The sequence below is a fragment of the Sturnus vulgaris genome, chromosome Z, assembly GCF_052056855.1.
Source record: "Sturnus vulgaris isolate bStuVul1 chromosome Z, bStuVul1.hap1, whole genome shotgun sequence".
NCBI lineage: Eukaryota > Metazoa > Chordata > Aves > Passeriformes > Sturnidae > Sturnus > Sturnus vulgaris.
This window is the reverse complement of record NC_142283.1, coordinates 51,460,157-51,472,428: the sequence shown is the minus strand read 5'-3', so window position 1 is coordinate 51,472,428 and position 12,272 is coordinate 51,460,157. Positions and strand designations below refer to the sequence as shown.

At 33.2% G+C, this 12,272-nt stretch overlaps 1 protein-coding gene across 46 annotated transcripts in view; it reads right to left on the bottom strand.

The window, feature by feature from the left end:
- Positions 1–12,272, bottom strand: part of PTPRD (protein tyrosine phosphatase receptor type D) — a 1,149,067-nt gene that overhangs the window by 851,149 nt on the left and 285,646 nt on the right. For all 46 annotated transcript variants that reach the window (XM_088156870.1, XM_088156871.1, XM_088156869.1 and 43 more), the window contains exon 4: positions 3,497–3,604. The gene's annotated coding sequence lies outside the window, so the exon portion shown is untranslated. The remainder of the gene's footprint in view (positions 1–3,496; positions 3,605–12,272) is intronic.

Sequence of the window (12,272 nt, the reverse complement as noted above, 5' to 3'; positions counted from 1 at the left end):
AATATATAATATAATTGTTCATCTTTCTTTTATGTTCCGGAGTATACAAATATCTTAAACAATTTAGTTATCACAATCTCTTAATTCTGATTTTTTCTCACCAAATGCCAGTTCATATTTGGGAACAACTTGAATGATACATATTGAATATATATACCAATGTAAAAATGATTCTGGGATGCTTTTAGCTGTGGACTGCTACAATAGGCACTATGTCCCCATTCAAGCCTAAATTTCTTATATTTTCACTTACTCTTCATACTATGCCTCAAGAAGGTTATATTGAAATACAAAATAAAAAGAGATCCATATGTTATGGAAGAGAGCTATCTCATTATCTCACAGGCTTTCTTGCAATTAATCTCCATTCCCAGACCAGAAAAGTCATGTCTAACTCCATTACATCAATGCCTGTCTCATCCTATTGCACCCAAAGCCTGCCAGGTGTGATCTCACAGTATGAACAGCAATGCAAAAGCACTTTCCCATATCTACTGGCTTCATGCTTGCTAATGCAGTCCAGGCTATGAGACTGCTTCTCCTGGGTCTACTGCTGCCCTGGGGACAGCCCAGGGGCTCCAGAGCTCCCAGAGCCACTACTGCAGAGCAGGTCAGCATCAGCCTTTACTCTTGCTTCCAAGATGCAGCACTTCACATCCATTTTCATGGGGGGGTTCCTGTCAGATCATTTGTCTCTAACTTCTACTACGTGTATCTCTTCAATTTGGATCTTCAGCAAGCATGATGAGAATGAAATCTGCACCATTATTCAGACTATTGATGAAGAACACTAAACACTATTAGTCTTGGTCATTATCCTAGATAGAAAGGAAAGTTTTCTGGTCACTAGCTAGGCTTTGTATATAGCTCACAACAGTAAGACCAGCAGTCCAGGCCACTGTCACACTGTCGGTTGCTTATCTGGTTCATATATCCCCTGCCTGTAACAAAGGTACTAGGAAAACTGAATCAAAGGACTTGATTAAGTCAGGGTGATCAAGTGCAGGCATTTTTACCTGTCTACTGTCTTCTCATCGAGGCTATTGCATTGGATAGGTACGATTTGCACAGACCTGGATTTTCCCAAACTTGTCAAATAATGAAATTGTGATCTAGAACCATCTCTGTTCTACAGTTCATATAGCAGCTGTTAAAATATAAGATTCTACTTATCTGCCATATGTATTTATTGTGATATTTCTGAATTGACAATTTCAATTTAAAATAAGAAAGAAATAAAATAAAGCTGCTATAAATAACTATGATCTCAAAGGGATGTGGATACCATTCTAATTCCTCATCAGAGCATTGAGGTTTATTCATCACTTTGTTTATTAACTCTGATATTTCTGTAATTTTTTCTCACACCTAGAAATATTTTGAGTTTGTGAGGCACATAGAATCATGTAGTAAATAGAATGGATTAAATATTCACAAAAAGTTAGTGCATTGGCACAGAACTACTGGTGCTGATTTCACCTTGCATGTGATTGAAGAAATAGGTAACATCCGATATATTTCCACATTGCTTCTGGTTATTATATATGTGTCTAAGAAATAAAACCTTTTTGCTGCTTAAGAACGGGATAAAATTTTGATTTCTTTGTCTGACTTTAGGATATTGAAATACTGGGAAAATAACTTTTTAAAATGTTATCACTCTTTATACCACTAATGATTGATTTGTGCCAGAAAACAGAAGAAAATTGTTCCTAATATTTCACTTTTAACATATCTAAAAAAAAAATTGCTCCATTCACAAAAACTGAAAATGTTAGCAGAAATTAATAAGTTGGCAAATAGAAAAATTATATATATTTCATATATGTATACATATATGTATATCTACCAGTCTCCAGGCTACCTAGACAATGGTCACAAGGTAATTTTACTCTAGTCTGAGATCTTTCCCCCTCTGTAAGTATGCATCCTATTCAAGAGAGGCTTTTGACAAAGATACGCCTAAATCATATGGAATGTCGTTTGTTAGTTTCTTCATCTGTCATTATTCAGATAATGACAAAGAACTACCCTTCTCAAGCTCTCAGGGTTTTTCAATGTAAGGTCATGCTAGGATTCATCTTTTTCAGTAGCTACTAGCAAATATGAACACAGTTTATTCAATACATTTGAAAACTTGTGAACAGTGCTATCTATTCTATTCTATTCTATTCTATTCTATTCTATTCTATTCTATTCTATTCTATTCTATTCTATTCTATGTAGCAAATACTGTGTATGAGTGATAACCTACCTTGGTTTGGCTAGCAGTGGACCAAGAATACAAACATACATTCAAGTTCAAGTCAGTATTTCTAATATCCAGTAAAGCAATTGATGATCCAAGACAAATTCTGCCACTGAAAAGAATTTAGCTCCTCTGTTAGACTATGTCTATGCAAATATCCCTAAATATATACATTCTGAGCAGTTTTCAAGCTTTTAAGTATTTTAATAATGTGAAAAAATTGTTTGTTTTGCAGGGACATCTACACGTTTTCAGACATGCAACAACTTTACAGCACTGTATCTTTTTCTTTCGCTCTGATAAATGAACATATTTTATTGATACTCTGTCTTTCCTGCCTCTTTGTTTCTTCTTCCCTTTCTCTTTTTCACTCTTTTCTTCTTCTTCCAGACTAGTATCATCCAGGTTTCTTAGCAGTTGTTCAAAGACGAAAACAGATTTTCACTGAGAAATTATATTGTGAGTGAAAATCGGGGCCGACAAAACATCCTGCCTTTATCTTCTCCACAATTTCCGACTAGCTATAAGAAAAGTGGAATTTTTTTGACATCTATCAGGAAAGAAAACAAAACTCTAAGTAGAGCTGAGATACTGGTGCCCATGAATATTAAAAATCTAAGACTAGAAGGATGAGAGATGCACGTTAATGTGTGTGCATCATAGCTGTGTGCGCAACTGTCACGCTGCTGTCACCTTAGCTCTTACCACGTGAAGGACAAACATGTGGACCTCCCTCAGACATAATTTTTGGACCACCAAGGCTTCTTACTCGGTCCTTCACCCACAATTGTCTCCCACAAGAAATGCAGTAAAAAGTAAATTTATTTTATAAATAAATAATAAATATAATAAATAATCTTACTTCGTTTTTTTTTTCCACTAGTTTGTCTTCTACATCAACAGACTACTTTTTATCTACATTTTCTCGATCATTGAGAATTTCCCCTATGTTCATGTTTATATTTATGTTTTATAATAATTTTCATTACTTTCGATAGTGCTTTTAATTGCCTAGAAAGGAAGAGGAATCAGAATGAGATGGCATAAAATTTGCAAAATAACATTATGAGCAGGTGAAGTTACATACTGATTTAAAGATGTGCTTAAGAATTGTACAACAAGGGAAATCAAAGTCCTCTACAGTGCCATAGAAAGTGTATTTTTAATTTGTGTTTGTTGCTAGAAACCAGCAGGCTTTGTAAATTTAGCCTGAAATGAATCTCCAAAAATGTGTAAGACATCACGTACTTGGAGTTGAGGCTGATCAGTTCTGTCACAGCTGGTGCCAACATTCTGTCAGTCAAATTCTTAACTCGGTTGTAAAGGGTGAGGAAAACAGTTGCTTTTTACTCCCACCTGGAATGAAATACATTGTTAGTTACTATTTTTCTTCCCTATCTTCCAAGTGCAATAAGAAAAATATTACTTTATCTTAGCCTGTCTCATTAGGGGGTCATCGAAACAATTACACAAAGGATGGAAGCATAAACTATTTTCATTCTTTGAATTTCTCCTTGATTTTGTGATAGGATATACATGTAAATAAGTGCTCTAAATAATAATTTATTTAGTGTATATTTATTCATATATATATATATGTTTATTGACATAAGGTCTGCACTTTTAAATGTTGTTATTGAAGAAATAAAAATCAGAAAATTTAGCAAGTAGAAGCGGCAAATAGAAGTGTTTCAGAGCAAAGTAGTTTAAAGTAGGTATCTAAATAACAAAGTTTCATTTTTATTTTGCTCTTGAACTACATTTCTTTTTCCAAGTTTCTTCACTTTATTATGGACTATAGGCTTCAAATTTATGACAAAATTATTTATAAACCAAAAACTTAAAGAAAAACTCTCTCAATTTTAAATTGCTCTCTATCGCCTTTGAAATGAAATCAAGATAAGAAGTCCTAACTGACTAAAAGAGCAACTTAGATAATAAATATACTACAGTATAGTATAGTATAGTATAGTATAGTATAGTTTAGTATAGTATAGTATAGTATACTATACTATACTATACTATACTATACTATACTGTACTGTACTATACTACAGAATACTATACATCATTCTACAAGAAGATGGGAAAAAGAAGGTACTGAAAAAATCATAGCCAAATCAGTTTAACTTAAGTTCCTGGAAAAAAAATTACAGTATCAATCTTCATGAAAACTATTTGCAGGCAGAAGGACAAACAGTAGCAGCATGGCAACAAAGAGATATCTAAAGGGACAGAGATATGCATGAAGATACATGGAAAAACACCATGGGAAAAACTGACATTCATTATGCCTAGAATATAAATATTCAATAATTTTTTTGTCTTGTGACCATATGATATGTCTGTCCTTCCAATCAAAAGAAACTGGAACATATTACAACTCTCAGCTACATTACAGCACTGAATGAACTTCTGCAGCAGGCATAATTTTTCAGAAACTCACTGAGTTAAAACAACTTAATAGTGAGCTTGCATGCAATGGTAATAATACCCAAAAAAATCACAGATGGCTTATAAAATTTTAGATCTTTATCCATCAGCATTCCTTGCTGTGAAAGATATACAGCTTATGAAGAAATGATAGGTTATAAAAAGACTACAAGAAGATGGATTAATCGTATATAGTTAGTTATTCAATGCTGTATATAAATATTGGTTGGAGAGGCACTGCATATCAGACAAATTTATGGCCTTTCATTTAGAGAGCAAGCATTTAGGAGAATTACACTTTGTCACATACTGATATTATTTTATGAATTAATGTCATTTTATTGAAGACAAATTGCATATCTTTATTTCATCAGAAAAATAATTATGCTCTTAAAACTTAAAAGAACCTTAAAAAAGCTAAAAAAAAATATTCAGTAATGCTTTTCGCTTTTCCTGTCCTCTAATTATTTAAATAATTCATTAGTTCAAAACAATTGAAATAATCCTATAAAATTAATACGCCATTTCCTAGAAGCTGAAAGCTCCTTTTACTATGTTCTAATTCTAATATAAAGAAACAAATTCCTAATCTTAGACATATATATATAATTCCAATAAATAAAAAGTCTACATTATTCCAGAAACACTTTGCAGCTCCAGACTCACACAATTAGTAAACTCATTTAAAACTAATTTAAAATGCTTACAGATTTGACCACAAATAACCATCAGTACAGAACTGCAGTAGGGCTTTCTTCCCAACTCCAATAATATTTTTGAATTTAAAAACGTTTATTCACAGGTAGAATTCCAAAAGTGTTTGAAGATTTTGTCAGAAACCCAACAATTTTTCCAAAAGAAAAGTACAGTGAAATATAAGTAGGTGTTGATACTTTTAGACTGCAAGGATAAATTAGTAGAATGTGCAACCGAGAATTAAATCTCTCCAAAGTGTTTCAAAGATAAATCTACTTTGCTGTGTATGTCATCACAAGTTGCACCTAGAAACCAATTAATAATTTAACAGGAATTATTCTAATGGTGAATTTCCAAACAACTCTAGTCTGGAATTCTCCAAGGCAGACGAGTGCAGGAGACCTATGATAATTAACTAATCACTGAATCATTACCAGAGGTTAAGAGGCAAAATCTTTTCTCTTTTGTTACTACTAACTTGAAATTGAGAAACAAACTTGGGCAGCAGCAGCATGAGGCTTTCTTGCACACTTCAGCTGCTGTAGGGAAACAAACTGGGTATACATTTTCAATTCCAGTGAAGCAAAAGCTACTTTTCCTCAGAATATCTTTTCCTTGTTAAATTTTAAATTAACATTTATTTCTTTCAATGTACATAATCTTTTCCTATGGCTTTTCTTGGCTTCTCTTCTTCTCTTTTTTTTCCCAGAACTCAGTTTCCTCTTCCCTTAGTTCCACTTCTACACATTCAGTGTCAGGAAACATATAAACATTTTCAACATCTTCTTGCCAATCAGCCCAGCAGTTGGTTTTTCTCTTTTTTTTTAATAAGGATGCAGTTGGCACAAAGTTATTTTTGCCTGTATTTTGCACTTGTTATCAGTTGGGAACAGAAGGAAAGATCACTTTGGCTCCTGAATGAAAGCAACAGATAAGCATGATGCTTTGGGCTGTCTGCTACCTCTGTTAGCCACTAACGGAGCATTGTGCATTATTGCCTCTCTCTTCTATGATGTATGCTGAAATTCCCTGCTAGCAAGCCTGAAAAATTTACATTTTGTCAGAAAACAGGCTGAGAAAGCCAGTTGCCAATATATAGTTGACAGTGTTAGAAAAAAGGTTAAGCTTCAGCATTGACGTTTCCATATGTGCTTCTGGCCACAATTAATTCCAATGTACTCAATTCATACCTATAACTCTGCTCCACAAAGACAAAAGCTAGGCATTGAAGAAAAGCTTATGAGGAGGAGTAATATCTTTTACTGGTTCAGTTGATAGAAAAAAATTACAAGAATATGACACAAAAGCCCTTGTTCAAAGAAATACAGGGTAGAAGATTTCAGATGCTAGATGCCACATGGGACATGGACATTATACCTTGTTTGAAAATTTCTTTTTAAAATCACAAGACATAATATAAAGCCTTGCCTCAGAAGTCAAAGAAACAACACACCAAAGAACATTCCCAATGTTTATGTGATACTCGTGATTTCTGAAAAAGGGAAAATAATACACAAGTTACCCTTAGTAGTATAAGTTAGATTAAAAGGCAAATTATTTATTAAAAAAAAAAAAAAGTCATGGTATTATTTTAGCTTCGATAAATACTAGAGAGTTCAATAAGCCTTTCCTTATTTCTTTGGAGAGAAAGGGCAGCTACATGAGATGATGATAAGTTCCTTTTACAAAAATTAAATCCTTTTTCTATGTCCCTTCATTCAGACGTGGGATATGACCCTACACTATACAGTCCATCTGTTTTAACAAATCGTCCATATTTACAGTTACATAAGCATTTCTAACTCTGAAATTTCATTTACTCCACATATTTTACCTGCATTTGTGATTTGCAGATATATTTATGGGGGGCAGTTCATGTTTCTATTACATTTTGTTATACATATGGAAGCATTATCAAATTAATACAAAAAACCCCAACAAATTAATAAAGCAAATTTATGAACACATATCTTACATAAAATTTCCATCCCTGAAAGTGATACCCTTTAAGAGCAATTTTTTTCTTTCCCGGTGATGGAATATTTATGCATTTGATAGCTTAATTTCTCTCTATAGTAAAATATATCAAAATATTTTCCATTGAATAATTTCTTACAGACATAATCATACTATTTAGAAACAAAATAAAACAAACAAAATAAAAGAGAATAAAACCAAGTGTGTTCAAATGAAATGAAAATTTAATTTCTGCCAGTACCTGAGCACCACAGTTCTAAGTGTACAATGTAACTTTTTAACTGACAACACTAGCATGCGCACAAAAAAAGAACGGGAACATCAATTTATTATCTTTACATGTCATATGAGTTTCAGATTTTTTGCTCATTTTCATTCATTCAGTTTATGATATTTGCATTACAAAACACTGAAATCCATGACAGAATTCCCTATTTTCTCTTTATAAAATTAATCACCGTACCTTTCTAAAAACTCTTTATCAGCAACAATTCATATACCTTTGTACCTTTATTCTCCTTGTGGAAAGAATCATAAAGAACCTGTTCTACCCTATCATTCAAGAGGGAATGGGTTTATTCGTCTCCTGCTGCCCTCAAAGATGTAAGTTCTGCATCATGCTACCTATTTTACTGGCCTCTCAAAACAAATTTTCCAGGCTTTCTTGACCTAACAAGAAGATTTTCATCAGCTGCAGTATCTTTTAGGTAAGATTGAAAGTCCTTATAATAAGACTACAAATCCTTATACTACGAGGGATACATGCTTGAGATAAGAAGAAGCTTCACAAAACTACAGGGGAAATGCAGAGACAGAAAATCTCTACCATATCTTCACAGACTGCAAAGTGTTAACAAATACATTGATACTGACTCCAGAACTTAAAGTGACTGAGATTCTCACATTCTGATTTATGTCAGAAAAGTAATGATTTTTCTAAGAAAATATAAAAGCAAACGCATCTTCTAAAGCATTGTGGAATTATAAGAGCTAATTTCTGAGTACAGATTCTATTCCAAAATTGTTCAAAAATTGTAGTAGTTTACTAACAACTTGAAATCATAATCAACTATGAGTTTATAGAGAGACATTTTGATTATGTTTTTAAAAATTTTGTCGTGATAATGCAATAGTCCTAATTATAAATGTTTTTGCCTGTTGTGGTAAGATAATGGGGAGGAGAGCTGCAAGGGTGGTTTCTGTGAAAGTGGGGACTTTCACAACACGAGACAGAGAAAGTTCCAGGCAGCTCCAAAATGGATACACTGCAGGACATAGCTTAATGCATCAACAAAGATGATTCTGCTTCTCTGATAACATATCTCAGAAACGGCAACATACACCATGTAGCAGCTATGAGAGACTGGAATGAGAAAAAATGTGAAACAAACAACTTACAGATGCTAAGATCAGGGGAGGAGGAAGAAAGATGTGCTCCCAGCACTGGATTAGAGATTCCTCTGCAGCCCATGGAAGACCATGTTGGAGAAGATATCAACAATATAGGCCATAGATGCCTCCACACTACAGAAAAACATGCCTTAATGGAAGCTGTGGATTATGGAAAGTCCACACAGGAGAATGTGAAGAGGAGTCCAAGTGGCAGCATATTTTCTCACAAGACCTACAGCCCATGGGGAACTCATGTTGGAGCAGTCTGTTCCTGAAGGACTGCACTCCATGGAAATTACCCATACTGGAGCTGTATTATAAATACAGGATATTAGGCAAAGTGAACTACTTATATTTCCTTAAGGTTCATTGTGTTCTTATCAAACTAGAAGTATAAAGGAATTCTTTTATTCAACTTCTCAGTTATAGTGTTTGCTAAAATCGTACAGATTTTCTAAATTGTTTATTTTTATCTTAAATGCATAATCATTAATCTGGATTTCATAGTTTTATTTTATTTATGTAATTTTAACCAGGTCATTTTCTAGTGTGGTATAATTCTGTCCCCATAAAGAGTGCAGAGACATTAACAGATGACAATAATTTTCAATCTAATTTACTCTTCCTGTTCTGATAAGGAGAGGAAGTGAGTGAGTGGCTGGGTGGAGATATGGCAGCAATCCAAGGTCAACCACAACAACTGTCAGACTTTTGATCTGAGTACTGCCAGCTGGTAACTTCCCTTTCTTAGAGTACATAGGGGTAATGATTGTATTCATTTCTCCCTGAGTAAGTCATGACATCAAGGGAGGCCATATGTGCTCTTCTTCAGGTTTTAAACATTTAAAGGATTTTATTATCTGAAATATACACAGATAATTCAAACAAAACTGAGCTTAGTTTTGCTACTTCTTGTCAAGAAGTGATTTATTCTGATCATAAAATTTAGAAGCTGAAAAATAATTTTCAAATTATGTCATTTCAAGACCTCCATCTACTCATTTTGCTGTAAAGAAAATTAAAAAGTTGACAAAAATCTCCCAAGCTCCCCATCTGACTTATCATGGAAAATTTGCTAATTGAATAAAAATCTGGTGAGCAGCATGACCTTGATTATATCAGTAGATAAAAGTATGTTTTAAACGTCTTTTTATCTATCTTTTCTTCCACTCTATAGTTGCAGCTATAGCCTCTGATTCTTTAGAGGAAGAGCTGAAATAATATATCTAACCAATTACTCATCAAGACAATGTACTCCTTCACTTTGCTGATGACTAGCTAAAGCTTTGAAGCATGAAATTTGATTTTGTTACTGGTTTAATGTATAGATGGAAGTACAAAGAACATTAAAATGTCAATGTATTAAATTTTGTTTCCCCTGTAGTCTTGAAAGATGATGATGATGATGCGCAGGAGGAGGAGGAGGAAGAGGAGGAGGAAGAAAATGGGGAATTGGAGATGTAAATATGTCACAGTCCAAATGGACCAAAGCAGTCCTATAGTTACTAAGACTATGCACAGATGTTATAAAATTCTCTGGAGTGAAGTATATCTTTAAATAGTTGTGTTATCAAAGGATTGAAAGTTGCATAACTCTGTTAATATTTAAATATCTCAGCTAGAACATTTATTTCTAATTCTAATACATGTCTAAAAGTTGGGTCTCAATAACAGGTTTTATGTCATCATTTTGTCTTCAAAGCTAAACAGCTGTCCTCTCCTTTTGATGACAGTAGTGTGCATATACATATATATTCGTATAGAATTCATCCCTCAATCATCTCTCTGATTAAGCTAGACAACTTAATCTTCAGAGGTATTGAATTTTAAGGGTCGCTTCATTCTATTTTAAGAATGAAAGCTCCGTCTTCCACGCCTGGCAAACAGATCTGTCCTTAAAACTCATGGCTAAATGAATAATCATCATTCATGTATGCTGCAGTTTGGTATTTCTTAAATAAATTGTCCTATTTTTTAATATGGAGGCATGGAGAAATTAATGCATATGGCAGGAAAATGACAGAAAATACTGGAAACTGCTAGCTACTAAAATAAAATTCAGTTCTTCATTTTGATACTACAGACCCTTATTATTACAATCATAATGGCGACCAAACTGCTTATAAATACTTTTCAGGGTAAGAAGGAGAAATCCAGAAATTTCTCTGCCAATCTTAAACTGGAACACTATATCCATATTTGGAATTTATAGGCAATGAAGTCTGCGAAAAATATAATAGATAAGGTAGCTGCAGAGACCACAAACATTTCCAAATGAGAGGAAGAAGGAAAAAAAGAGAAACTTTATACAGAGTTTCAGCTTTCAGATCTAAGTAAATCCCTACTTAGATCACACTTATTTTCTAATGTGATTAACTAATTAATTAATTAGTTAATTAAAAGTGATTTTTTTAATGTGAGTTAATTCCAGAGGTGAAAAAGATGATATAGTAGTGCACTTGGAGGAACTGGTTGTCTTCTGATGTTCTGGTATGTGGTATCATAACATGAGACAAGGACTGGTGGTGATGAATTCTCAGACAAAACGTACTGTAAATGCTTTTTTTATCACAAAGCCATAGAATAATGAATAATTTAGGCAGGAAGGGAACATTAGAGTGCTTCTTCTAGTCTAGTTCTCTACTTAAAGTAGAGACAAACGTAATTGGATTGCATGTTGTCAAGTTTGGAATGGAGGCAATAAAAACAAGGAACTCCATGGAATCTAGTTCTCCATGTCTAATTACCAGAAAAGTCATGTATTTAGTAGGGTTTCTTTGATTCTTCTAGAAGCTGTAAACCCTAGCAAACACAGTTTAAAAAGGGAGAGAGAGATAGTATTAAACTTCAAATAACTATTAAATTTTGAAATCTAAATTTTTTTTTGTTTAAAGATAAAAGCTACACCTTTGATTAAAAATGGAATAACACACTACCTCTCTTGTAAAGAGGATCGTGTTTTCTATTATTTCTGCTACCAAATACAACACATGTTCTTTTTCTTCTATATCTACATGTGTGAGAAAAAAAGGATATGTGTGGTATGTGGTACATGAATACGTGGTTCTTCTGAGGCATATGTAAAATCCAAGCAGGAAGGAATTTAAAGTGAGGAATAATAACATATATGCATGTATATAAAATTTTATGTATTACTATATCAACAGTATTAATTAAAGGTTTTGTTTAAGAAGACTAAAAGACATTGACAGAGAATAATGTAGCAATTGTAAGCCAAATAAGATGACTAAAAAGTTCATCTCAGAAAATATCCCTGATGACTCCTTTTGACATCTTTTCTACTTAATAATTTTTCTGTTTAGTTCTAAAAAGCAGTCAGCTGATACACATATCCAAATGTTCTGGCAGTCGATGTTATCTAAAATGTGGTTGCAATAAATTTAAGATAGATACTTCAGATAACCAACTTTTTAAAAAATATTTATTTTATGATCTAAATGAAGATATAGATCATAAAACTGGCAAATTTTCAGAAATTCGGGTGATAATGATGATGATGATATAA